Here is a 26569-nt window from a genome sequence, read left to right as displayed (position 1 = left end):
AAAATCTGTTTACACAAAGAACATTTGTTTTCACTACTGCTTGCGAGGAATGAATATAATAAGTGCCAAGGGATTTTAAGAAGTTGAGAGAATTAGTGTTTGGAAACAATACATTCAGCTATTTCTTAAGGGAAGATTCATGGAGCACAGACACATTCTCCACTAAATCTATCAGAGTGAAGTAGTTCTTATGGAGACAAAGCAAATCCAGTCTCTTCTCAAGTTTCAAACATACTATAAAATAGAGAGTTCCTGAAAAAAAAATGAACAGGACTTTTTTCTTTTTTCTTTTTTTTTTTTTTTCAGAAAAAATAATAAAGTAGGTTAAGATCATTTGGCTTGTTGAAAGTGAAATCTGGAGTCTGGCACTGAAAACTGGTGTCCACTGCTGCCCAACAGCATCCTTTTCCACTTGCACTGCTTCACCATGATGTGTACTGAAATAAGAGTTATGACCAAATTATTTGTCAGAGGTTGTTTGTCATAGCTTTAATGCACCATTGTAAATTTCAGCATGTACTGCACTGGGTAATTCCAGTTTTAAGACTATCATAAAGAATATTTTAGCCCATCGAATGCTGCTTGCATGCAGGGATTTGCTTCAACATTTCTGTATCTCAGAGGCTGATGTTGCAAAATATCAGGGATAATTCTGAAGCTTTGATTTGCAAATAAGGAAAGGTAATCTATACCATATTTTGTAGTATTATTTAGAAAATGAAAAGAGCAGCTGCTTATAAGGCAATCCTCATCTCATTTACTACTGAGATGCAGATTGAGTAGTGGCTCCCCAAAAATCAGCATTAGCATTACCAGTTGCAAATACTGACACTTTATCAAAATTCATGTAATTTGATTTTAGATATTATACAACCCTTTACATTTCAAATACTCCTAGGAGATTTCCTCTGCTATCTGGAAAATAATGAAGTGTGTAATGGGTTATTCCCTTCTTGACTGTGTCCTAACAAGCTAGAAATATGGGGGTATTTCCATTGAAGAATTAAAAAAAAAAAAAAAAGAAGAAAGACAAGCCCTTTTTACCTAGCCTTTGATTATAGATTTACTTGGATGCAAATACACAGTTGAACTGATGTATTTAAGCTATGCATGAATACCAGAAAATACCCCATATTCTGTACTCTCTGTGGAGATCTTTACACAACTGTAATACAGTTTGATTCATTTGCATGCCTTCTGTAGGAGACATCTCAGTTATTTTGTCTTTTAAAGTCCCTAAGCACCAACCACCCAAAAGCTGTTTCTGGAGGTTTGTTGTTGGAGGGTAAGCTAGAATATATTTATGATCCACTTAGTTTCCCTGTCGCCTTAAACCTGGCCGTCCATCATGAGCTGACAACGTTTTCCTGCAGAAAAAGCCTTGTGGCAATTATAATTTTCTTTACTGCTCAATAACAGACAATTTATTTACTTACCAAAAGCCCTGCAGCCCTCTTCTGCCCTGCAGAACTCTTAATTCCTACCACCCCACCCAGCGCTAGGTTCTCCCACCAAAAAAGCTTTCAGCTTGAACTGCACTGACCGTGAAGCACAAGGACTTGCAGGAGACAGGCAGTGCCTCCCAAAGCAAGCACCTGCAGAAGAGTAAATTATTATCTTTTATCCATGGCCTTTCTTGGCCAGAGAAGCAATGTGACTTGACTCCTCCTTTTCCCAGAGCAGCCTCTAAACTTCTCTAAACAGCCTCTAAACCATTCTTGCTGTCAGCCTTAACCCACGGAAAAACAAAAGTCATCCCCTCTGGGTAGCCTGCAGGAACACAGGTATTGCTAGGGAACTTCACAGTGTAAGATGGCAACAAGAGTCCTCAGCTATCAAGAGAAAGTCACCTGAGAGGAGGCCAAGTCCACAGATCTTTCCACTTGAGGTGTGCTATGATGCTGGGCATCATATTAAATATTCAGTGATCATTGCTGTTGATGGAGGACTGCTCCTCTCTGTACCCAAGACTTGCCCTCTCTCCCAATCAACTTTCCTGAGGCAACAAATTGGTGACAGTGCACATGTCTCATGTTCTTCATAGAGAAGAACATGGAAATTTGCGGGGTTTCCCTCTTGAGTTGCCGGGTAAGACACCAAGTAGATCCTCCTAATGCCTTTAGCAGTATGTCTTACTAAGCTTGGCAATGAGCTTGCTCCGTGCTGTCCTTACCCTGGCATTAGGTCTGCAGCTTATTTGCTTTTCGTTTCTGGAAATCATCTCCTAAGACGCCTGGGCAGGTATCTTTGGTACTTTTCCACCACATATTCGGCACAAGACCCATGAGGCAGGAAGCCTTTTGAGATTACAGATGGTGCACAGAAAAATAATGCAACTTGTGTGAAGTGTCAACTGAATTGGATCTTGCTGAGTCCCAAAAGTGATCACCAGCCCTCGGAAAGCCAGTGGAGAGCCCCAGCACTTAAGCCAAGTCACACAACATATTTGTCTCATGACTAGATTGACATGATCCAAATTCAGGGATGTTTTTTTCCAGGCCGCAAGCTGGTGCAAAGCAAATATAATTGTTCTATGAACAGCCTCCTGCATTTGTTTAGGGTTTGTCATTTCCACGGGCCTCTCATTAATAAATGAGTACACAGGAATATTCGTGTAATTTTAATGTCCAGGGGGCATTTCACGGAAGATTTGAACTGACTGGTCACAGAAAAATCATGTGAAGTCTTTCCATGGGTTAAGCAATGAGCCTGCTGGCTCCATGAGGTGGGTCTGGTTTGTTTTGCTACCTTGGGCTCAAAACGAGCAGCTGTGATTAACCATGACAGCCACAGGAATAAAGCTGGGCAGATGCCGCATGGCTTCCCCATGGCCCTGGCTCAGGGATCATACTCCATGAGGCAGCATTAGGGGAAGCTCCCACCACCATCTCCCAGCTCCATGCACACACCCCTGCCCTCCCTGATAGCCACAGCTCCCTCTCAGCTGCTGTTTATTTTTCCTAGATTTTATAGTGTAAAAGCTATAGAATAAATAGCTTGTGTGGGGGCAAAGCAAAGCGCTAAGCTAAAATAGGAAAAGTAGTCTCAACGAGGAGAGGAGAGAGGCAGACTCCTGCAGCTAATAATTCTCTGCATGGCCTAGAATAAGCTAAATCAGGACTGTTGGGAGGCGTCCCCAGGGATCTGTGTTGCCTGGCTCTCCAGATGAAGAGCTTGTCTGGCTGGGCAGATCCTATCCATCACTTCATTAAAGGACAAGACCCTACACTGCCAGAGATCCTGCACTAAAAAAGGGAAAGAGATTTGGGAAATCCTCTGATGATCTTCAAACCCTGCAGCACCCATTTCACTGAAGACTTCAGGACCTTTGGCAACCTGAACCAGGGCAGCCACAGCAGAAATGCACATTTGTACATTTCCCTGGACTCTGCATCCCTATGCCTGCCTGCCACTTTTCATCAGCTGCAACCCTGTCCCCCAAGGATGTCTGTTTCGGCAGGGCTGATCCTGGTTGCACTCCCTTGGGTTACTCAGGTAGTAAGTGAAACAAAGGGTAATAGTGCTGGGAGACAGCAAGGCGGATACCAAGGGGAAAGCGCGCTGAGATTGAGGCAGGTCATGACACTGGTGTTCCTCGAAATTGGAGGCAGCCACACCTCTTCCCGCATGCGGCTGGACCCCGGGGCAGGCAGCGCACCACTTCCTGTTATTAGAAAACCTCAGGATGCTCTCACAAGAGGAGAGCTCATTAGCAAGTGAGTCAGGAGAAAAGGAAAGAGCACTGCCCCATACAGCCCTGACAGTGGGCAGCGAGCTGGAGCTGCCCAACTCATCCCACTTGTGGGCTTATGCCCAAAGTGCAGAGAGAAAGAGCGAGCATGGGCACACAGCACTGGAACCACCATGGCTGACCGTGGCGAGTATCTATCTTCACGAATCCATCTAAAATTCCCAAGAATAACAGGAAATACCACTGTTAATTTTCTGTTTCACTTGCTTTGGGGCAAGCTCACATCCCACAAGGCCCGGAGCCAAGGAGCCCCACAGAGCCTTGGGGTGGAGGACACTCAGATGAGATAATCATCCACTCTTGAGTCGTGAGAGAAGAAAATAATAATGATAATTAAAAAAACAAGCAGCCACCATGGCAAACAAAAGCAGGGAGGCCAAGCACACACTCGGCAGCCACAGGGAGGGACAACTGCAGCCCTGTCCCAGCTAGAAGGGACCGGGCAGGCAGGAAGCACCTCAGCTGCTGCCATCCTTGTCGCGTGCTTGCTGTGCTTTCTTCTCCCTGTGGCCACGCATCATCATCATTTATTCATTCTGTGACCTTGAAATCCCTCTCCCCTACCAGAAAAACAACGAATCCCCATCAGAAAAGTGGGCTCTACAAAAAGGAGGGAAAAAGAAAAAAAAAAGTCTAAAAAAAATAAAAAATTCATGCAACCTCCCATGTTGCTCGTATTAGGTCAGATGGGAGAACTTATTTAATTAGTGACTTTTATAGGGCTTTATTTTTCGATGCCCAGTGGAATAGTTAAGATTGGTAATAAGAAAGAAGTCTGGTCCTGTGCCAGCCCTCCTAAGACAATGGTGCAGGGAGGAAAGAGCTGAGCAATATATTTGAATGTTTTCAATGCCTTGGGTATTTGGCGTTTTTTTTTAAACTTTATTTTTCAGTGCCATATTCTAAAACCATTTGAAGGGTGTACATGGAGGGGAGGGGAAGGAAATTGTTCAGGGCGGCCCGAGGGGAGGATAACAATGAATAATGGAACAAACCCAGGGAAACTGCTTCTCGTTCCGGTTTCTCCAGGGCAGGGGAATTTTCCCCTGAATGAGACCCACTCCAGCACAGAAAGAGGATGGCTGGCAGGTGGCCAAGCACCAAATTTTTGTAGTATTTGGAGGTGGGTGGATCAGGCTCAAAACCATGATGGACAACTAGGAGGAGGGAGTATAAGAAGAATGCAATTTGCTGCTCTTGTTTGTGCTACTGTCTCTTCTCGCAACCTCTTTCTGCTGCTCATCCCCATCCCAAGAAAATACTGCTGGCTTTTTCTTCCCATACTTTCCACTGAAGGAATAGGGAAGGAAGGTTCAGCTTAAAAAATTTTCCACCGGAGGACTATGCATTTCTCAGCCTGTGGGACGAGGTGCAGATGCTGAGGAATGGGGCACCTTCCCCAGCAGCCCTGGCCCAGGCAGCACACATCCCAGACAGCTCAAGGCCATTCTCTGAGGTTGAAATGCAGCACACAGAGTATAAACCAAACCAGATGCTGTGCTACAGATTTTATGGTAGTAGGCTTTTGCTCTCTTCGGGCCCAAAAGCTGTGCTACCCACTTCACCTCGCACTGATAGGGGCACTTCCAGAGGCTGACACCAAAGCTCTTCAATGCCAAGTGTTTGAAGGACATTCATAGGCAACCATCTAAGACAGTAGCCTCACCAGTGGCCAAAAAGCCCCATGCAGCCTAGTTTCTCAGTAGCCAAACTTTGGGAGGGCAGTCAGCCTGTTTCCTGACAGCAAGAAGAATAATGTAACAGCGTTCAGTAAATTCCTAGCAAGCACAACTAAAAAAAAAGCCAAAAAAGAAGAAAAAAGAAAAAAAAAAAAGTAAAGCCCTGTTGAGCTTTGTCCTTTGCAAAATGAAAAATATGGTTGTTTTGCTCCACGGGAGGAACAGCGGAATCAGCTTTAAAATCGACAGCAGATTTGGCCAGATTCCACAGCCCCTTTGGCTTCAGCTTCCTTCCAACAGTCATCTCCCTGCCAATTTGGAGTGCTCAGGACACAGCTACACACCTGATGATACGCTGAGTAATGGCCTTGGCTTGCAGCTATCTGGTCCATGCAGTAGGGAAGTGGGAGGGTGAATATTTATCAGAGTCCTTCATCTGAGCAGTCGTGGCTTCCACATGGCCGCAGCTCCCTGGTGTGAGGGCCAGTGCTGCGTCACACCAGAAGGGATGTAACTGATGGTTCCTGAGGGGTGTGCGGTGGTCCCCAGGGTTCAGCAGGTGACTGGGTGCAGAGAAACCAGTTCAAATCATCAATGGGTCTCCCAGCATCATGCAGCTTCAAGGTAAAGCAAAATAGACATTCTGTCATTTAAAGGTTAAGTGAATTCACACTGTAGAGATTGTGTTTGGAGGGCACTCCTGCTGAGTGCCAGCTGAAGTGTCCAAGTTCCCAGCACCCAGCCTGCCTTTTGCTGGTGTTCTGCAAACTCTCATCTTCTCCTACCTACCTCTCACTCCATCCTCACCGATGGCAGCACCATTGTAAAGCCTCCATGCCATCTCCTGGTCCATAGGGAAAGGATTTTCTCGGGAGAGAAAGGAAAGTCAGGAGCACTGCACTGCAGCAGCAGCTGAGAGGCCAGAAGGGCCCTTGCGCAATGGCAGAAACTTTAGGAGCACGTCCTGGTATCTATATGGTTATTTGTATCAGTGCTGACAAGAAGGAGCTTTCAGCACCGCAGCTTGGGTGACAATATTTCTTTCCTCACTGTTCCTGCCTTGACATCAGTGAGAGAGTAGGGGCTCCACAAGGGCATTGTAAGATAGAAAAGACAATTAAAAGAAGTTAGAAATGGGAAAGGACATGCCATAAAAGTCATTATTAAGCCTTCCCTTCAGTCCCTCCACATTTTTCATGGGGATAAATATTCCCTCTGCAAAAAGAAATTTGGAAAATTTCCACCTATTCTACTGGCTGCATCCATGAGAGTATTTCTGCCTCTGGCAATAGATTCTGCTCAAGTCTCACTATGCCGATGAGACATACGGCTCCGACGTATGGCTCCAGTATATTTCTTGAGCAAGGAGGCCTGGTGTGAGCAATACAGCAGGAGGTGCTACAAATAGGCAGAAAGTTTTGCAAAAACATGGAGTGGGAAGAGTGTGCTGTTGCAGCTAAAACCTGTGCTTTCTACATCTAATGCAAACAGTCCTCTGCTTCCAAAATTGCACAAAGCCGGCTGCTAAAATAACTGCTTTTTGACCTTTTTATCTTCTCCCATCTCTCTGAGCCTTGCCATTCTCCTTTTGCTGTCCCCAGCCACCTGCCTTTGTCATTAGCAATAATCAGCAGCAATAAATAGGAGACATTTCATTGCTGAGGAAGCAGCCTGAGATATTTTGGGCCAAGTCATCCGGGCTGGAGCTCAGAGACCCCACTGGCCAGCAGGAAAAGACACAGCTGAAGTCACCTTGCTGCCTATCTTGGTGTTCTGCTGTGAGCAATGTGCCTGCACACAGCAGCTGGGAGGGTCGGGTCCCAGCTGGAAGTTGGCTGGGCTGGAGAGGAATTACCACCCGACAGGGGCTTCTGGAAGAGCAAAGGAAAGAAGGAGAGAAAAACAAAAACCAGGGCAGCATGGCTGGAAGCAAAACCCAAGTACAATGCATCTCTGGTGGGACTAGTGGAAGGAAAGAGAGGAGATCTCTGCTGTGGGACAGACAGAGAGGTCTGTGCAGGTCCCTGCAGGACTTGGAGAAGAGGTGACCTCCTGTTGGGTGTGAGGGTCTGAAATGATGTGACTGAGAGGCGAGAGGACCCCAGACTGGGCAGGATGGATCACCAGGGCAGTGGGATGGAGGTGCTCTTTTAGGTGCTCAGCTCCACAGGAGCTATCTGCAGAGGTACCTTTAAGGCTCTGAGTCTCACGTGCTTCAGTCACATTTTAAAAATAGGACAGGAGGCTTCCACATCACTTAGGTATTTCGGAAAATTTTACTCAGCCTTTCTGCAGCTCCTGTCAATCCTTCTCAGTGTGGTGCCGAGATGCATTCAAGGCACGTATACAAATAGCACATTCTCCTGGCCCCTCTCAGCCACGGCTGGAGACACCTTGAAGGACTTGATAGTTGGATTTGATGATCTTAAAGGTCTTTCCCAACCATAACAATTCTATGATTTCTCCAGTTCTCCTTCACACCTCTCCAAGAAGGGTTGGGGGCAGGTACGATGCCTCTGGCTCTCCTGGCAGCAGTGCCTCCTGTCCTTGGGGTGCCAAACAACACCAAAAAAGCCTGAACACCACAGTAACCAGAACAAAGGCCCTCTCAGCAAGGAGATGCTTTTACCTCCAGGGCAGAGGCGATGTCCGGGTTCAACCTTCTCCTCGTTTCCAGGGACTTTGCCACCATGGGGGAAGCTGACTCAACATGGAGCCTCTAAGGTCTCTGCTGCAACTCAGTGGAAAGATGACAGCACATGACATTTGCAGACTCCTTCACCTGCCCTGCAGTCACTGCTGGACACAAATATCAATAAAGAAGCAGATCAGGGTAAGGACACTGGCCGGTATGCTGCCAGTTGCAGGAATTTGCAGTGGGGAAGAACGTTTCCTATTTGGGCTTTTTCAGATTGGAAAACTCTGTAAAGTTCAGCTCAGACAATTCTATCAAGATTGTAGGGACTGTTTGTTCCCAGTTTTGGCAGGGTCATTAATGATGCATGAGTAACAGCATCCCTTAATTAGTGTAATATGCCATACCAGGTTAGAAAGCACTCTCTAGTTCTGTTTTCCCTCTGCATGTGTGTGTGTGTGTTTCTCTTTAAAGGAGAAGGGAAAGAACTGAAAACACTGCAGTTGTGTTTTTGTTGGTTGGGGCACTGATGAACCCTGTTCCGATTGGGCTGGTTATGAATCACTGGAGAGCCATATCCACACCAAACACTGCTGCAGCCAACCTGATGTCTGCTTGGCAGTTGTACTGAGCAAAAGCTCCTTAATTATTGTTTTTTTGCTGTCTGAATCCTAGTAGAATAAAGAGAAAAGAACAAACTACCTTTGAATTTAAGAGACTGGGTGCATAGGAGGGGGGGTGTGTGTGTGCACCTGCATATGTACACATGTACTAATACACACAGGGTTTGCTTTGACTCTTGGGATAAAGAAGAAAGCTCCATCACTGATTTTATTTGCATTTGTCTGACTCCCTTTCTTCCCTTCCCTGGCTGTTTTTGTTTGGGGCATTTCCAACATGCCCATCTCATCCTGGCCATCAGGAATGGTGTTTTCCTCACTGTGACCACAAAGGACATTGCCTGCCCTCCCACCATTCCTCCTGCAACACATCCTCCCAGGGCTGCTGTACCCAGGAGCTGCTTTGCCAGTCCCCAGCCACCACTTCTGCCCACACTTTGGAGAAGGAGTCTTCATCCACACAGCACCGGCACCTGTCCTCTGCCCCAAGCATTTCTTCTGCTCCCACACCAAGAGAAGGGCTGACACCCTCCCTGAAATCCTGGGTTTAGCCCCTTCTCCTCTGACTCATGCTTTTCCAGAAAGGGATGCCTTGAAATCCCCCTCCTTTTTCTCTTTTCCTCCAGGGCTTGCTGGAGCCACCGGAAAGGTGCCACTGGATGATGCCAAGCCTCAGCTCTGGCCAGCACCACCACTGCTTGTTCCCACAGGACCCTCTTGGCAAGGGGGAAATCACCGGCGTCGAAGGCCGCGGAGCAGAGTGACACCAGGATCTCGGATCGGTGTGGTAAGAGAAAGCTCTCTCCCACTGGGTAACCCGGCAGCAACTGCTATTTCAGTAAACATATCATTTTGTGCTCAGTAAACACACATTCCAGAGGAATGCTCTCATTGTTTTTTTGCTCTGTAATGCATTAATGAAGAAATAAAGTTTAGGTTGTGTAATGGTGACAGCTTGAAGTCATTTTGCCTAGTGTTATTTCTCAGCAAAGGCTCAGCTCTCCCTGGAATGGGAGAAAGAAAAGACAACCAGATTTCACTTCAAACTCACCAACATGTGCAAAAAAAAATCAAAAAACAACAGCAATTAACTCGCTTCCACATGCCCCAATAAAACTACCTCTCTCACTCACTCTGAGCTTTGTCACGTATGGGGCTGTTTATGGAGGAGACAATACAAAGTGGGTTTATACAAGGCTCTTGTTTTAATTTTTGTTTTATATCCATTGGAACCCTCAAGTAGTGAATTCATTTCCTGATATAGTAAACATTTCTGATGGCCAGGATTCTTTCTCTTTTCCCAAATGAACACAAACTCCTGGTCTAACTCACCAGCATTGCAGTCTATACAAACAGACCCATCAACTAAATTTTCAAAGAATGCATCTTAAGCACACAGCTAGGAAAATAAACAAACAGCAACGCCTTCATGAGAGCCCAGCGGACTTTCTCCCCCAAATTTGCTTCAGCCCTCAACTGCATGTGGAAAAACTATCAGCTTTTCCCCATTACTACAGAAAACAACCTCATCCTCGTAGCTGCACATCGATGGATGCCGGCTCACTGCTACATGATCTCCACAGCCCCTCTGATTTGTGACCCTATTTGCACTATGCAAATATCTTCTGACAGCTCTCTTTTCCTGTCATTAAAACAAACAATGGCCCCTGTAACCAAAACGGAAATCAGTAACAGGCGAAAGCTCTTCTCTCTTTTTCTTTGCTTTTTTTTTTCTTCTTTTTTATATTTTTTTTGCTGATTCTGAGACTAACTGTTAGTAATTATCCTGAAATATTTACAAACCTTTTCTTCTCCCAAACTGTTTTGCTCATCCTAGTGGCCAGCTCAACATGTCTAATATAATTGCACTTCCAAAAGACCTAAAAATGAAAAAAACCCAAAATAATGATCAGCCAGGTAAAAAAACACCTTCGGTCTTTCTTTGGATTTATGTATCTTTATATTCATACACATACAGAAAAAGAAGAATTATATTACTGATTTGAGGAGCATTAAAAATAGATCCTAGTGTATGAAGTAATGAGAAATAAGAAGGTATTTGGGGGAGGAGGTTCTCAGGGAGGAAGACACATCTTTCTCTTTAGTCATCTCTCTATTTTCCAGAGCTTCCATCCTGTCTTACCCTCTACATCCAGCCCCCAAAAGTGTATTGTTGATGGCCGTGCCTTGCCAGTGGCAGGTAGAGGACACCTGATTCCACTCCTCCCAGCACACAGATGCTCTGCTTTTGATTTCAGTGGGAAAAGTCTACATTCAGAGACTTCAGCATACTTACACACTCCTGGGATTTGTCTCTTTGTCTTTTAAATAATACGATATACATAATCCTAAACTGGGACAGTTTCCCACCCCATCACACAAGCTTTGTGCCTGTAGGGCTCAGCTGAAGTCAATGGTGTTAATGTTGACATAAAATCATGGTGACCAAGTGGGAAATTAGTCCCGTAACATTTGATTGTCTTTTGCAAAAATTTTCTAAATGGTCTTAATGGTTTTGTTTGTGGTATGTGTTGCTCACTCCTGATTGTACTTCTGCCAAGTTGTACTTTTAACTGCAAACACTGGCCTCTCAGAAAATTTGAAGTAAAGCAAACCAGAAAAGATGTTCAAAATAATGATACAAGCTAATTTAATTTATCCCTTGGTAATTGCATTTGTAGATAATGAACAACGCAAACAAAACAGAACCCAAGCCCTTCCAGTCTTGCAATTGCTTTCACATGTGGACACACCAGTTACAGCCAGCATATGGTTAAATCTCCGTCTGCATCAGGAGAAGAGTTTGGGAGCTGGGGGGCAATTCAAGGTGACGCCAGCCTTGGATCCCTGCTCATAGGTGCCACCTATTGAACAGTAGCCCATTTGCGCACCTTGGCAAGCTCACCCAGTCAGCTCTTCCTTTTTCTGTAGTCCCCATCCTTCATTCTTCCAGTATCAATCGATCCACCCCACATGTCGATCCCGGAGGAAATATAGCTGGGCGACTGCTTGCCAAACTCAATTAACCATGCAACTGGAGTCCTGTCTCCTGGCCCTATTCCAGTAAGATATTTGCATGCTTGCCTGATTTTAATCTCATGAACTGCTCCAAGTAAATCCTGTTGAACTTAGGCCACTGTTTGCCAATGCTACAGGAACTTTACAGATGTGTTTGAGATGCTGTTATTACGTGAATGGTTTCTTTGGCTGTTTCTCAGTCTTTGGGTTGCTTGTAAACTATGCAGCCTGACTGCAGTTAGACTATTTGTTGTTGCCTTTTTTTTGCTAATTTTCATTTGTGCTCTTCTTGGTGAGTGTCTGCGTGTGTCCCTGTTTACCTCCTTCGTGTGGCAGAGCTTCTCCGCTTTGATTCGAGGAGGCTGGAACCCACAAGCAGCAATCAAAACCAGTTATGCAAACCCCTCGCTACACAGGTTTGCACAAGTGTTTGCCCAACAGCTGACATTTACACAAGTATCTGCAACATGTCCCCCTCCTCTGAGTATTTCAGCAAGTGTTGTTGTACCTGCCTGAGTGCTTGCCAGAAGCAATCACCAGGAGAATCACTGTCAGTGCCAAAATAAACTCATGGTTTTTATTTGAGGGAGGACTTGTAAATAGTATTTTTCTAGCATTCACCCATTTCTAAGTGGAACTCCCTGTGTGATGAATACTGTTTACAGCGCAGATCTGTTGTGAAACAGGGAAAAAAAGGCAGATTCTTGCACTTGCTGGCAGCACGCCGATGCAGTGGAGGAAGATACATCCCCTCCTGCTGTCACTCCATTTCTTGCCCCATTTCTTGCTCTGCTTCGCACTTAAAGCCCACATGGATACACAGGATTTTCATGCTCTGGGAATGGCAAATTTTAAGAAAGATGAATGGGGAAGTCCTAATTTGGGTGGAGAAATTTTGACATTTTTTCTACAAGTCTGGCCCTGTTTTCACCACTCAAAGAGCCATTAAAGGAAATACATAGTACACCCTGCAAGGAATGATGAGCCACGTCAAAGACAGGGAAAGCTCCTCCCTAAAGAGGAAATGCAGGTAGCAGGTGGATTTCTGAAAAGCATCTCTTCCTAGGTCAGCAATGAAGCTGCAGTAACAGGAGGGGCTCAGGAGTAGGTCAGGACCTGGTGCAGCACAGGAGGAAGGCAGGCCAGAGAGCCAGAAGGCCCATCTCCACCACTTTGTCTCTCCAGGTAATTGTGGATTCTCCTACACACCCCAAGAAACCCACACTCGCAATGATGAAATCACACATTTCTCCCACAACGAAAAATTTTTCTTTCCGCTTTTTCCCATTTTTACTGTGTTTACAGTGAAAGGGAAGTCTCTTTGCAGATGGAGCGTAGGAATGGGAGGGTTGTGTGTCTCTGCAAGAGCCACATAGTCCTTCTGAATCCCTGCACCTTCAACCATTCAAGACCTGCTGTTTTTCTCTCCATACCATCCTCAGGGAGGAAGAAAAAACATCTGGAAGCTAATGGTGGCTCCAGGGTGGTTTGGAAAGTTGAAGGATGCAGAGGATTATACAGGAATGCAAGCTCAGTTAAGGCCAACACTGTTTGAAATCGAGAGCAACTCTGGCAGTGTGAATGGCATCACTCCCTATTTCTAAGACTTGAAGCTGCTTTTGGTCCAAGGTCTGATCACTTCCCCTACTCCCTCCATCAGTTCTCACATCTTAAATGAGAGCTAGGTGCAAGTGTCTTTTGCTCCATGGAGTCCATTGGCCCCCAGGCTGGAAAGTAGTTGCCAGCTTTAGAGACACTTTAACCCTCTTTTTCCTTCTGAGGTATGTCCTCCCTTCACCTACACTTCTTTGCTTTGTTTTTGTTTTTTTTTTTCATTCCCATAGTTAAAGCTGATTACTTCCCTTGCTGCATTAGCTGTTCACCTGTTCCTGTGACTGAGGAATGGCTTAAACACTCTTTTGACATAGTCCCTTGAAAGTGGGTTGCTCAGCTGCGGTCGATGAACATAGCGTGGGAAAAATGCATTAATACTTTCACCAGTAACACTGAGGATGGCTATAAATAAACCCTTCATTACAGTATTTATATATTATTACATCATATAGCCACTTAAAACAGAGAGCAATTGGAAGTGTTGAATAATGTAAGGATAATCGCCTCTACATTAGTTCCACTGTCATTGGCATTATGTATTTCCTGGTGACATCGCCGTGCTCGTTGCTTCACCCAGTGTTGCGTGACATTGGTGGTGACGTTAGAGTACCAACGGGCCCTCTGCAAATGACAGACAGCACTTTGCACGACACATGTAGCTTGGTATTATATAATAAGGGTGCTTCACTGGAGAATTTTGGCAGCACATGCTATTTTTCTGAGCATTTCATGCAAACCAAGTGCCTGTTTCTCGAAGGTTTTCTTCAAAGCAATGGGCCCATGGTGCAAGGCTCCAGCACCCTCCGTGCATGAAGGAGGGAGATGTGCATCACAGTGGCCAACCATGTGTCTTAGGGATCACCGCATATTGTGCTGATGAGGCATGTCCCAGGTGGGTCCTACCCACTCTGGTGCCTTCTCCAGCCAGAGCCAGAGGCATAGCCAAGAGAGATGGTGAGGGAAGGAAACTTGAGATGCCCAGAGCCTGACAAGAAGGAGTTTCAGTGGTGAGGCTCACACTCATGTCGTCTGAATCCAGTTATGGGGCATACAGAGGATTTCCTCCCAGAATGAATCAGATTACTTAAATGTGTTATTAAATGACACAGAAGTATCCTAATTCTTCAGGGATTTTTTGTTGTTGTTGCTGCTTTTCTTCCTTTTTCAGAGCAGGGGAGTGGGTGGATACATGGTTGGTGTGACTGTGCTTAGACCACAGCTGAACAAGATTTCTTGCTGACTGTGGATTTCAGTTTCCTCAGTTTTGACATGCTTCCCCTTAAGGAAGCCCAGCAAAACAAAACCCCTTTCTCTTGACTTGAATGTCTCACTGCTGGTTTTCATGGCAGGGATGCTCATCTCAATTACACTGTGGTCAGCAGCGTTCAGTGCCTCATTGATTGTCACTTGTCAAACAAGCTCCTGTGTGGCACAGAAGACCAAGTCCGGAGGAGGATCTCCACCACAGTGCTTGGAAGGAGCTGCTCCCAGAAGAAGTCATTTCAGATGTTGAGAAATCTCATCTCCAAACCTTGTCCTCACATGACATAGGACCAATTTCTGCACAAAGATCTGCAGTTGACTTTTATTACAGCTCTGATTTAGCTGCTTCTTTGATTTATCGCAACAATGCACATTCAATATCTTTCTTCTGATGTGGAGGCCAGAAGTATAACTCTACTCATATGTTTGTATTCTCAGGACTTTGGATTTCGCAGATTCAGAAACTCATTCATAGATTCACAGGATTTAAGGCCAGAAGGAGCCATGAGAACATCTGGTATGACTTCCTATATTTCAAAGCCATTCAGTTGCAGTCAATTAGCCCAGTACCGAGCCCAGTAGCTTTGCTGCATCTTCCAGAAAAACATCCAGCTCCGGACATACCAATATACGGGAATATGAACACATCAGAAGCTGGAGACTCATCAAATTACTTGATTTCGAAGCTCACATTAATTTAAAAATGTGCCTCATTCCTAATCTGCTTTTGTTTGGCTTCACATGTAGCCATGAGTTTTTTCTCCGCTTCATAACTGAGCGGCATTGCCTGGCATGCTACATTCCTCAAACTTTGGAGTTGGTTTTTTTTTAATCCTGGCATCTGGACAAAAAGCTGATATATCAGAAGTATTCGTGAGTCAACTTTACTGCAGTTTTAGCTATTCAAAAACTTTTTGTGCTGTTGTCTGCATTATCATTTGTCCTTAACTAATACAGAGAAAATTCACTTGGGATGCTTAAAAATTTTTTTTCAAAATACTTTCATTTAGAAAAATGAACAGAAATTGAACTTGCTGATGTAAAAACCAGACCGACATTTCTTGCTGAAACAAGGGCTCTGACCAGCCTTGCCAAAGGACTTCTGAACACCTCACCCATCTCTCTGCACAGATGTGTTGTACATTATTACTCTCCCCCCATCCCCTTTTGACATGGAGATGGAGATAGATCTGTGTCTCACACCATCAAGACATATTTTCCATCTTTGAAACTATTTGTGCAGACTTATTCTACATCCCTTCTATTTTTGAGTAGCTATACCATTCACTGGAACTCCTGTTCATGAAGAGCTTGATCATGGCAGTAGTTTGTCCTGCTGGCTATTTGTCAAGGACATACTTTTCTCACTATTGCAAATTTACACCAGGAGCTTTTAGGTTTTTCTTAGTATTATCCTTCCTTCCCCTTTCCGAGTGGGCAGAAATTTTAATGATACACAAATGGCCTTCTGAAAAAAGGCTCATTTAAATTTTCATTTTCTGAACTTTATGACTTTCTGCCCTCCATTCAAATGTCTTTGGTTTTCATTAATTTTAATGTACTCAATAAATAGCAGTGGAAGAGCTGGGAAGAATCAGATACTTGTCTCACATGGATTTCTCCATCTCTTGCAGTACACGAAATTCAAGAAAGCTGCTGTTTGGGGTGAGGAATGCAATAGCTGGATGCTGGCAGGGAGAAATGCCGCTGATGTTAATGGCAGGAGTGTTGGTACCACCTATCCACTGTGTTGCTAATATTGTAGGTTTTACCTCTGAGCCTGGAGAGCCATATCATCTGTGTGAGATGCAAGTCATGCTCTGAACTTGTTTTGGAGAGCTGGTGGGTGATTCTAAAGACTTACAGCTAAGGAATGTGGCTGTGTCTTACACAGCCCTGTTTAAAAGCATCCAGGCTCGGGTTGTTGGCCTCCCAGGAACCCCAGGGTGTGGAAGGGGGAGAAAATTATTAATATTAATAGCACCAGCCTTGGAGCAGCACCCCAGGGCTCCATCAGTGAGTGCAATGCCAGCATACAAGGTGTGGAGCAAACCAGAACACTGTCCCTTTGCTCGAGGACAACCATGAGACAGACGGACCTGAACACACAGGCATGGTTCTACTGCACCTTTTGAAGGCTTCTGGAAATGAGCTATCACTTCTGTGGGGTCATTCTGGCAATGGAGAGTATCCAAAAGGCTGTGAAAAAGGAGTCTGTCTCTGAGAAAACATTTTTGCTGGTAGGAGGAGAGCATTTGGACAGAGGTAGTCTGGCTGCTTGTAAAAAAATAGAAGAATGTAAAGTCTGTGGCAAAGCCTGTCATTTCTGGAAAATTCTGACTTCCTTCTTTCTGTATTTTAACACTGACCCATCAATTTATTAAATAGTTACACATCCCATGCTGCTGATATATGACCCCCAAGTGGGTGAAAACTTCTGCCAGTTTTACTGGGAAGGTGCTGAAGTCCAGAAGAAAATTAGAGGAGCTGAAGGACTGAGCCAGAGGGAAGCCTCTAGTAAAGGAAGGAGTTATCCTGCTTTCCTTTCACCACACTTACTCTCTCTTCCAGTCTTGCAACAGCAATGGTAGACAATAGCCAAGCTGGGCAGAGTAGCAACCCACTCCTGTAGATGTCCAAATGTCAAAAGCATGTTGGTATGGGTGTGCAGGCTCAGCCTCTCCTTCATTTAAAAAAAAAAAAAAAAAAGGAAAAAAAGAAAGGAAAAGGATAAAAGAAGAAAGGTATAACACTGCTGTGAGGGAGCCAAAGGTGATTTTTCTTTTTTCTTGGCCCTCTTGCTACTTCTGTGGGAACCCAGCAGTATTGTTTCCAGAAGGCTCGGTCTCTGTCACCCAAGTGTTTGGCATGTTTGGGGACACCCTTACTACTTCCCTTTCCTCCCCTGCAGAAGAGTCCAACTCAGCTTTGACCACAAAGCCCAGGAGGCCCTGGAGTTTGTCTGAAACAAAAGAAAGAGATTGCGAAAGGCAGTGGTGTCAAATAATGCTTCCATTTAGTAGGAATTTTGCTCCCCTTGCATTCCCAGGCAGCACCTGCTGTGTGAGGCTCTTGGCCAGCTCCTCTGAGCCTCTGTGGTAAAACAAACAAAAACAGCAGGGAAAAAAATTCCTCTTTATAACGCCTGTTATCCTCAGGCTACCTTCCAACGCTGCCTTGCCTCCCCATGTTGACTGTACTCTCCAGGGAAACAGGCTACTACGGGGCCAGAAAGCCTTGTGCAAACGGGCCGTTGAGCAACGGAGGAAGAGACCCTGTCTTCTTGAAAAACAAAACTGTTTTCCTTCCCTTCCTTCATGTCTAAATGCAGAAGGGTCCTGATTGCTGTCCCTGCCAGAATAAAAAAAAAAAAAAGGAAAACACCCTGACATGACATTACTTCCATAGCAAAAGCAATTAGGAAATTAGTGGATTATTAGTGGAAAATAGGGCTGGGAAGGAAAGGGATGGGTAGCCTGTCTGGAGGGGCTGGGGGATATGTCTTTGGAGATGTTTATAGTCCTCTGTTCAGCACTTTTTATCCACTATTTCTTCTCACACGTCCTAGCATTCCAAGGTTTTTCAGAAGTTGTTTTCTGTTTCGGAGCATGGTGGAACTGGCTGTGCTGGAGGTTATTCATGTTTGTCTGGGGTCTGGCACAAATGGCCCACCTGCCTTTTGCCTGCTCAGCCTTCAGCTCTGCCACACCACCAGTGTTGCTGGTGGGGGCTTGTGCGACATTCTGGAACAAGGTTAACTCTCACAGGAGTTTGACAACATCTTTCTCACCTCACACTTCCCCTGCAATCCCTGCGCGCTCTGCATGTGCTCAGCTGAGGAAAGAAAAACATTCAGGACCTTAGTTTTGATCCTACCTTAAGGCAACATCTTGTAGATAACTGTCCCTAGCCTAAATAGCCCTGGGACAGAGATGCACAGGCTGTTGTGATCCCCTGGCCTGACCTTAGGAGTTTTAAGCATCACTTCAATTTCTGTAGCAGAAAGCTTACTTCTAGCAACAACACTGGAATTTCCATGAGTGCCACTGCCGAAGAAAGTCCCAAGCCACCTGCCATAGTCCACAGATCATGCTCACAGATGCAAACATCCCATCCCTAGAGCATGTCCCCAGCACTGGGTTCTTCACTAAACAGCCACCGCTGTGGTCAGGAGAAGGAGATTCCTTCTCCTGACCCCCTTCCTCCCTCTATACCCCTAAACCCAAGCACGGCACATCAGCTTTTCCCAGTGACTTTGCAATTTCAAGCCACAGTTAGCATTTAACTGGCCAGAATGGTGCAAGGAGCCTGGATAATTACTGCTGGGATTGCGCTGCATAGGCCCCGTGTAACAAACTAGCCTCAAATAACCCAGCTTGAATGTCAGAGTCCGTGCTGTATTGTGTTTCACATTGTGGCTGTGGGAGTGCTTCCCCAGCAGGAATCAGGGTAACAAATCCCTTGCTCTCGCAGGAGGGCCCCATAAAATGAATGATTCTGGATCTCACGCTCCTGAGGAGGTCTCGGTTACTCCAGCAGTTGCCGCTTGTAGCGGGAGCGACCATAGGGGACAGAAGGAGGGAAGGGTGGTTTGGCAGGCTTCACTGTACCATCAGCCCAGTGTCAGAGCAGCAAGGAGCACTAGGGCTCTGCTCTCCTCTCCAATCTATACTTTTGCATAGATGTCAGATTAAAAAGAAATCAAAAAACGGAGAGTGGATAAACCCTGAGGCTTAGATTGAATCGAATGTATCTGCCTGAAATCCTGCTGCTGGTGGAAGAAGGCTCCCAATTCCTCTCAGCTCAGACTTCCCTGCAAGCAGCACCAGCTTCCCTGTGAGCAGCACCATACGTTTGTGGGGTGGCAAAGAATGAGACATGCTTGCTCCGTGTGCACCATGCCAACCCCCCTGCTCCCTCTTGGAGTAGCTTAAGGCATTGCCTCCACCAAGCCCTGTGGCTCAACATCCAGCACAGCCGCCTCTCCATCCATATCAGAAACCTGAACTCCCCCACTTCTCCTTGGGAGAGGGAGGTTGTTCCCTGAACTATCTCCAGTCTCTTCTTATCTTGCTTTCCTTGTCAGCCAGTGAACTGTGAAGCGACAGCAGAGAAAAAAATGAACTCTGACCTCATTTTTCCCCCCCTACAATTAGCCAGAACTGTGCCTTTTATTTTTTTTTCCTCCCCACTTTCTAAATGATTAATAAGACAACTTGGTCCTTAGCTTCTGCAGTGAGGCAAGTGTGCTGACAAAGCACTGCAATGCCTCTTCCAGGTCACCCGGCAGCAGGCCATGCCTTTATGAAAACATAAAAATTGGAGGGACTATTTGAGGAATTTGGAGACTGAGGCACAGGAATTTCGCCCTTCAGACCCTGGCAACTGCATATCTGTGGTGGTCTCTGAGCCCCAGAGACTGCCATGGAAAGGAGTAACTACTTAACAGCAACCTGCAAGCTGTGAAAAGCAGACTATTTTTTCTTCTTTTATTATGTTTCCTTTAAATATGCAGCCACTGCCCTTCACCTGTTTCATGTGGTGATGGCCTCGGGCTGTGCAGCAAGCTGGATGCAGTGGCACAACACAGATCTGTAAACACCATCAGTGGCAATGCACAGGGAGATCCTCACTCCATGAGCATTGCCCTTCCATGTGTGCTCATCTGTCTTTTGAGTTTCAAAAGCTCCTGTTGCAGTAGGGAGTAGGGAATTAAGGCCATGTGGAGTTTATTCTTTTAGATCATCCTTCCTATGTTTGTGCCTTCTTTATGCCACCTGTTATATTTGGAGACAGGAAAAAGCCTCTGTGCACTCCCAGGCACTGCCAGGGTAGGAAGAACTCACCCCACAAGGATGCTCCTGCAGGGGCAGGCAGGCAGGGGAAGGACCTCCACCAGCACAGACATAAATGGACAAAGCACTGGAAAACAGCACCGGGGGGAACAATTCTGCACTGGCCTCTGGTTGATGGATTAACAACTGGATTGGCTTTCTCCCCTAGCAGCAGGTAGTGCCTGCCCTCCAGTCCTGTCAACTGGAAAGCATCACTTAAGGAGCTGCTTTCCACACTGTTCCCAGCAGACCCCTCTGTATCGCTGGGGCTTGAGAAAACCAACAACAGGCCAACACATGCAATACATTCAAGACATTTTAAAAGCAGACGAGCGTTCCAGGGGAGTTTGTCAGGCTGCAGGGCTGCTGCCGAAGGGGTACTGGGGTAAGAGCTTTTCTGAAAGCATCCTTGGCATGTTAGAGAAACAATTTGCCCTCAGCTATATCTGTGGAGTGGCGTGTAGCACAAATGATGTGGCTCTTGCCATATCATGATGTCCTCGTGTACGAGCTGTGGGTCACTTAGCAGGAAGAGAAAGGCACCCTCTTGGCTGAGGGACAGCGCTGGCACTGCCAGGGGGACTCTGAGTGGAGTAGAAGCCAGTGGGTGAGCATGGAGTCTCCTCAAGGGTCACAAATGCAATGGCAAATCCTTCATTACACCTTTTGATACCATCCATAGAGTTACATGGATTTCAAAGCTGCAGCACTTGCCTGAAAGAGGTGTATTCTGGAATCAAAGCTCTTGTGGTTTCACCCAAAGATGATCTGCCCCATAGGCTTTTGGTGGCCTTGGTTTTGTCTGTTCCATCCCTGACTTCTGGATGACAGGGCCTGCGTTAGCCCCTGCAGCCTCTCTCCACCTTTCTCCACTTTTCTCACCTTTCTCTCCACCCCTGGTGCTAACCAGGCTCCAAAGTGGAGTGTTTCCCTGCCCTTTCCAAGAGGCCTCCCCAGCTCTCTCAACCTTTCTCACAAGAACTGGTATCTGTCCAGATGTTTGTGAGGGGGAGGACTCCAAGAGGAGCCTTCCTCATTACCACTAACAAACATTCCCTTTTCTTTGGCAGATGCTTCCCACTCCTCCCACTGTGCAGCTGGGACAGGGAGAAGATGTCAATATTTATGGGGCTGGTAGATATGGTCTTCAGTGTGGCCATGGAAAAGGAACAAAAACAGTTGTTGCCCCTGGACAAGCACTCTGAACTGCCAGAGATGTTCTGCTAGTTCATGTATGCCACTTAATAAGTAAAAACTCCCATACAATTGTTTAGCAAATGCTAGTTTTTAGTCATCATCATGAACTTTTTTACTGTAGTACCTCCCAGAAGCAAGTCTGATTGGGCTCCTGTCATGCTATGCAATCTTCAAGCAGCCAGGGAGGCTGAATTCCTTTCTCTAGGAGTTGACAGTCCAAATAAACAAGGCAGACAAAGGAGAGGAAGGGAAACAGAAGCTCAGGGGAGGTGAAGTGAGTTGTCCAAGGTCACGCAGCAGGTCAGTGCCAAAGCTGGGAGCAGAACCCATGCTGCCAGCTCTTGCTCTCAAGTCCTAACTCCTGGGGGAAGACTGGGCCAAAATAATTTATGAGACAAAGAACTTCTATCACATCCCTCCTGGCACCATGAAGTTCTTCAGCTTGTGCAAATAAAGCACAGCCAGATAAAGAGGCAGCTGGGCACTACTTATATTTTGGTTTGCTAGGTCTTTGATTCTTCATATGTTTCTTCATGTTAGAAAAATTCTTTACCAGCTAAAATGATCATCTGGGTAGAACTATCAGAATCAAGGAAGAACATTGCTTCAGGGCACTGACCTGAAGATCTGGATGGTGGAAATCAAGGTTGGATGGCACCTGCTGGAAGGAAAGTGCTGAATCCCACCTCCTAATGGTGCTGACTCCCACCTCTCATGGTTCAGAGATGAGATCCCCTTCTGCTGCCCACTGGAACTGACACTGTGGTGGAGGTGTCAACAAACAACCTGGGCAGCTGCAGGGAGGGAGAAGAGAGAAAGAGAAGTCAGTTGAGATAAGGAAACAGCTGTGCTCCATCATGATTTTCCTATGGAGAGAGATGAAGAAGCTGATGAGGCTTCTATGAGGCATCTTCTGTGAGGGCAGCCAGGCAATGGACCTGGAATCTTCATCTGGTTTCAGAGCATGGTGGAGGTGATGTGGCTGCTGCTTGCAGGGAAATGATAATCTTGGCACTCACCTCACCCTGTCTGCCCCGAGAAGTAGGAAAAAAACCAACAAGGAAGCAAAGCAGCCTCCTTCCTTAAGAACTTGCCTGTTCTTTGCCTGAGGCAGAGCTGTGGATTCTAGTGCTCTCTCAGTGCCACTGGAGGCATCACTGCTTTCATGCTCCATAATTGATCTTTCATCTCTTTCTGAGGAAACAGAGGGTCCTGCTGTACACAGCATCCATCCAGATGCATGTACTTCACCATCAAAATGGTATCAGCCAGCTCTCCCTTCAAGCAACAACTCTGGCTGATTTGTTCTTACACCGTTGTGGTAGGGAGGGAGGGCTGGGGGCTGGACTAGGACACCTGACATGTATGGGGGGCTGTCAAGCTCAGACTCAAGCCCTGAAGTCTTTGTATCCCCTGTGCTGTGAAGCAATAATCTGCTTGAAACTAAACTGCCCTTTGATCCTGGCAGTGTGTTCCTATAGGGAGCACAGTCCTGAGAAGTGCTGTGGCCTCATGAGTTTGGGAAGCTGAAGCAGTGACCATTCTTGCTTTTGCAGTTGATTAAATGATTTTTCATTAACAGATGTTAAACATAAGGATGTTCACCGACACTTCCCTCTTGCCCCTCACTTTAAATTTCTTGCAGTGGAAGGAGGGTCATATCTCAATGGCAGGGTTAGGCAGGTGGAAGCTGCTCAAGCCATCCTGGCCAGCTGAAATGTCACTGGCTGATTTTTTTTCTTGTCTGCAAAAGGCTCACTATCTCCTGCATAATATTTTGTTGCTCAGATGCTTGAGTGCTGTAAGGACATGTGCCACCCATGCACTAGGTGGTCCTGATGCCCTCATACCTCCCTCAGCCCCTCCAAGGCTCGGGCAATTCTCAGGGCAAGACAAGGACCACAGCAGCATCTGCAGGAGCATATGGTATTAGATCAGCACTGGAATAGGAAAGACAGCCCAAGAGACAATATTGGACGTTTGGAAAAGCACTCATATCAGCATATCTTCCCAGCATACAGTCCTGTGAACCAGGCTGCCTGTCAGATAAAAGAGCAAGAAGAAGCAAAAAAAAAAACAAACCAACAAAAAACCACAGAGCTATTAAGTAGCATGGCAGTTTAGCAATGGACTCCCAGAAAGTCTCAGTGCTGTCCCTGAGGTCAGGTTACTGAGTGCCACATCTGACTGAGGGGTTGTCACAGCTGTCCAAGATCACCTCACCTCCAGCGGAGCTCATCGCAAAACCTCTGTGTGCTGCCAAATCCAGGCAGTGAAAACTGGCAGGATCTGCTCATTCCGTCCCACATCGGGCTTTGCAATGGTGACGTCAGTGTGGTCATGCAATGAAAAATGCTGTACCTTTGATGTCGGTGCCACCAAACTCAGCAGAGAGATTTCTGACTGATCGCTTGTGAATGAGAGCACTTGAAGCTGCTGGCCTGGATGTTTGTTTGAATCTTGCCCAAGTGGATTTTTACCCTGTAAATGAGCAGAGTTAACCAGAATCAGAAAGACTGGTTAATCAGCAGGGTCAGAAATTACTGTAAGACAGCATTCCTCAGGGTATTTTGGTGCCTCTACCTCCAGTCAAACCCCAAAGAGGGCAGAGGAATGTGAAAGTTGAAAAAAATGTTGACAGAACTTTTCAAACTCAACAGAAGAGTCAAGTAAAGTTTGGTTTAAGTCTGAGGCGAAGGCTGGGTATGGATCATGGGCAGGGCACCCAGCCCCATGACGGCCAGAGACCAGCACAGCTTCAACCCCTCCCATGCAAGGGCAAGGGCCCAAGGCCAAAGGGCTGCTGTGACATTTGAGGTGCTCTAGAAGGATTTCATGGTGACCCACCTGCCATGCCAACAAATCCTCAGTTCAATCCTCTGTGCTGCCACCAGTTTCTTTTGTGACTTTGGGCAAGTTAGTCAGATCTCATTCTTTTAAGAAGTCCTCAGGACACCATGGAGATAAGGAAAAAACTGATGCTCTGTGATACTTTGGAGATAAGGAAAAGATACCACATAAGTACAAAGGATGTGGGCTAGGCACAGTACACATTCACCAGTCTCAAGACAAGGTTAAGAACTCTGCTCATTCATGCACTTCTGAATTCTAATAAATGTCCCTTAACAGGAAAGCAAATGACACTTACAGGTAACCTGAGGTGCCATTTAATTGGGTGTCTTGCAAAACACAAGCAGGTCTTTGGTGTCAGTTTCCCTCCATTCTTCACTCTTCCTCCCACTTGAAAGAGTTTGAATTGGCCAGAAACAGCAAACAATGACACAGAGAGTGTTTAACCATTAATAAGGGTGGACAATGGTTAGGGAAGTAGCTAAATACACTAGTTATAGCTAACTGGCTGTCTTCTTGTCTCTGTGTTATTGAGCTTGGGTTGGGGTTTTTTTTTGCAAGCTGGCCCTGGTTAAAGTCTTTTCAGGAGTTAATGAGCCAGAGGAGAATCATCTTCCCCATGGGCATGTTTCAAGCCTATGGTTCTTGCAGGTTTTCTTGGCTACTGTGTGCAGGAGCAAGGCTGTGGTCAGGGTTGTAAATGCTGGCTCTCTGCTGAAGGGCTGCCCAGCTGGGCACAACCCTGCCTCTTCTCTCAGCCAGGCCTCAAGAAAGAGCCTGCCTTAGATCTTGGCCACACCAGCTGGTGTCTGGGCAAAGACAATGTCTGACCCAATGCGCCATCAGCTTCAGCTGTCAGCAGAAAGAGACATTTCAGGGCTACTGTAATGCACATCCAGCTGCATAGCTGAACTCAGCTGAGGGCTACTGGGGACACAGGCACAGTGTCCTACACCTTCACCTGGCTCAGCCAGTCCTGGGAAAAGGACTCCCAGCTGAGTACTCACAGCTGATCCTTTGGCTGCCTGGCTGTGGCTGCATGGGAAGGAGGACAGCCAGCAGAACTGCTCACAGCAGAACCATCCCTGGGACTTCCCTCGTTTCTCAAAGAAACCAGTTCAGAAACAACCCAGGGTCCGTACAGCAAAACTCAGCACTAAACCCTGGAGCCTGGGTTTGTTCTTCAGCCATCTGTTTAGGAACCTCAGCCTGGTAGTGGCAGAAAAATAAATAAGGTACTCTGAGGTATTTCTGGATTGTATGTGTGCTGATAGTTACATAACAACAAGAGAAGAGAGACTGCTGGATAAATCAATTTTGAAAAAAGAAAGAAAGAAAAAGAGTTACAACATCTACATTTGTCAAAGAGCATGGGTAGGGATAGGGGAAGAGGGGCTGAGCAACCCTTTTTGGGTTGACACTAGAAATTAGCATTTTGAGGAGGGGTCAAAGTTTGTGGTCAGAGAAGTGACTTTAACCAGCTGGAGTCTACTCTCTCTGCCCCTTGAGTAACAAGCAAGCAGCTTTGAAGACTGATAAAAACAAGTTTTCACTAAAGTCAGCACTCCCAAGCTCATGCAAAGCTAAAAGAGGGAAGTTCAGGCCAGTTTTAGCTTCTCCCACCAGCCGGGCCACCAGCTGAATCCTGACCTCAGCATGTTTTTGGTAGGTGACAGTTTAGAAGCAGCAAGGACAAGGACAGGAATATGAATGCACCAAATGCACCAGGAGTCACCTGAATCCTCCTCTCTGATGTGAACTGAAACCCATAATCAACCATTTCAGAAATTCCAGTGGAGTTCAGACCTCTGACACGGTCCATATAGTTTAGAAACTTAAATAAACATCCTGACTTCTGAATTTCATAGAAGACTGGAAGCAATCTCGCTTCTTGCTCAGATACCCATGTGAGACTTGCAGTATTGCCAGGTAAGGGAAAAAAACTACCTTGATTTAACCTATAAGCAGTGCTCATCCTGGGAAAGGCAGGAGTCATTCAAAGGAAATATATCTGGGAGACAAGGTAGTTTTGATGAGGTCCCCTTTATTGATTCTAATCTGTCAGGAGGGATGCTTCAGGTACTGGCCCAAACCAGTTGCTATGAGAA

General features: G+C 45.9%; 1 long non-coding RNA gene across 4 annotated transcripts; it reads right to left on the bottom strand.

Annotated features, from left to right (window-relative positions):
• Window positions 1-273: 273 nt before the first annotated feature.
• On the bottom strand, window positions 274-24598 carry LOC116445868. Of its 4 annotated transcripts, XR_004240915.1 has the most exons (8): window positions 24459-24598; window positions 23973-24092; window positions 22231-22405; window positions 17140-17263; window positions 10489-10565; window positions 8060-8226; window positions 5317-6047; window positions 274-437 (listed from the first exon to the last, which is right to left on the bottom strand). It is a non-coding gene; the product is annotated as an uncharacterized LOC116445868 (long non-coding RNA). The 4 variants fall into 4 exon arrangements; XR_004240913.1 differs by having other exon boundaries at window positions 274-6047; window positions 8060-8229; XR_004240912.1 differs by having other exon boundaries at window positions 274-6047.
• Between the last annotated feature and the right edge of the window lie 1971 nt (window positions 24599-26569).

This window comes from Corvus moneduloides, chromosome 6 (assembly GCF_009650955.1).
Source record: "Corvus moneduloides isolate bCorMon1 chromosome 6, bCorMon1.pri, whole genome shotgun sequence".
Taxonomy (NCBI): Eukaryota; Metazoa; Chordata; class Aves; order Passeriformes; family Corvidae; genus Corvus; species Corvus moneduloides.
This window is presented reverse-complemented; position numbering and strand designations above follow the sequence as displayed.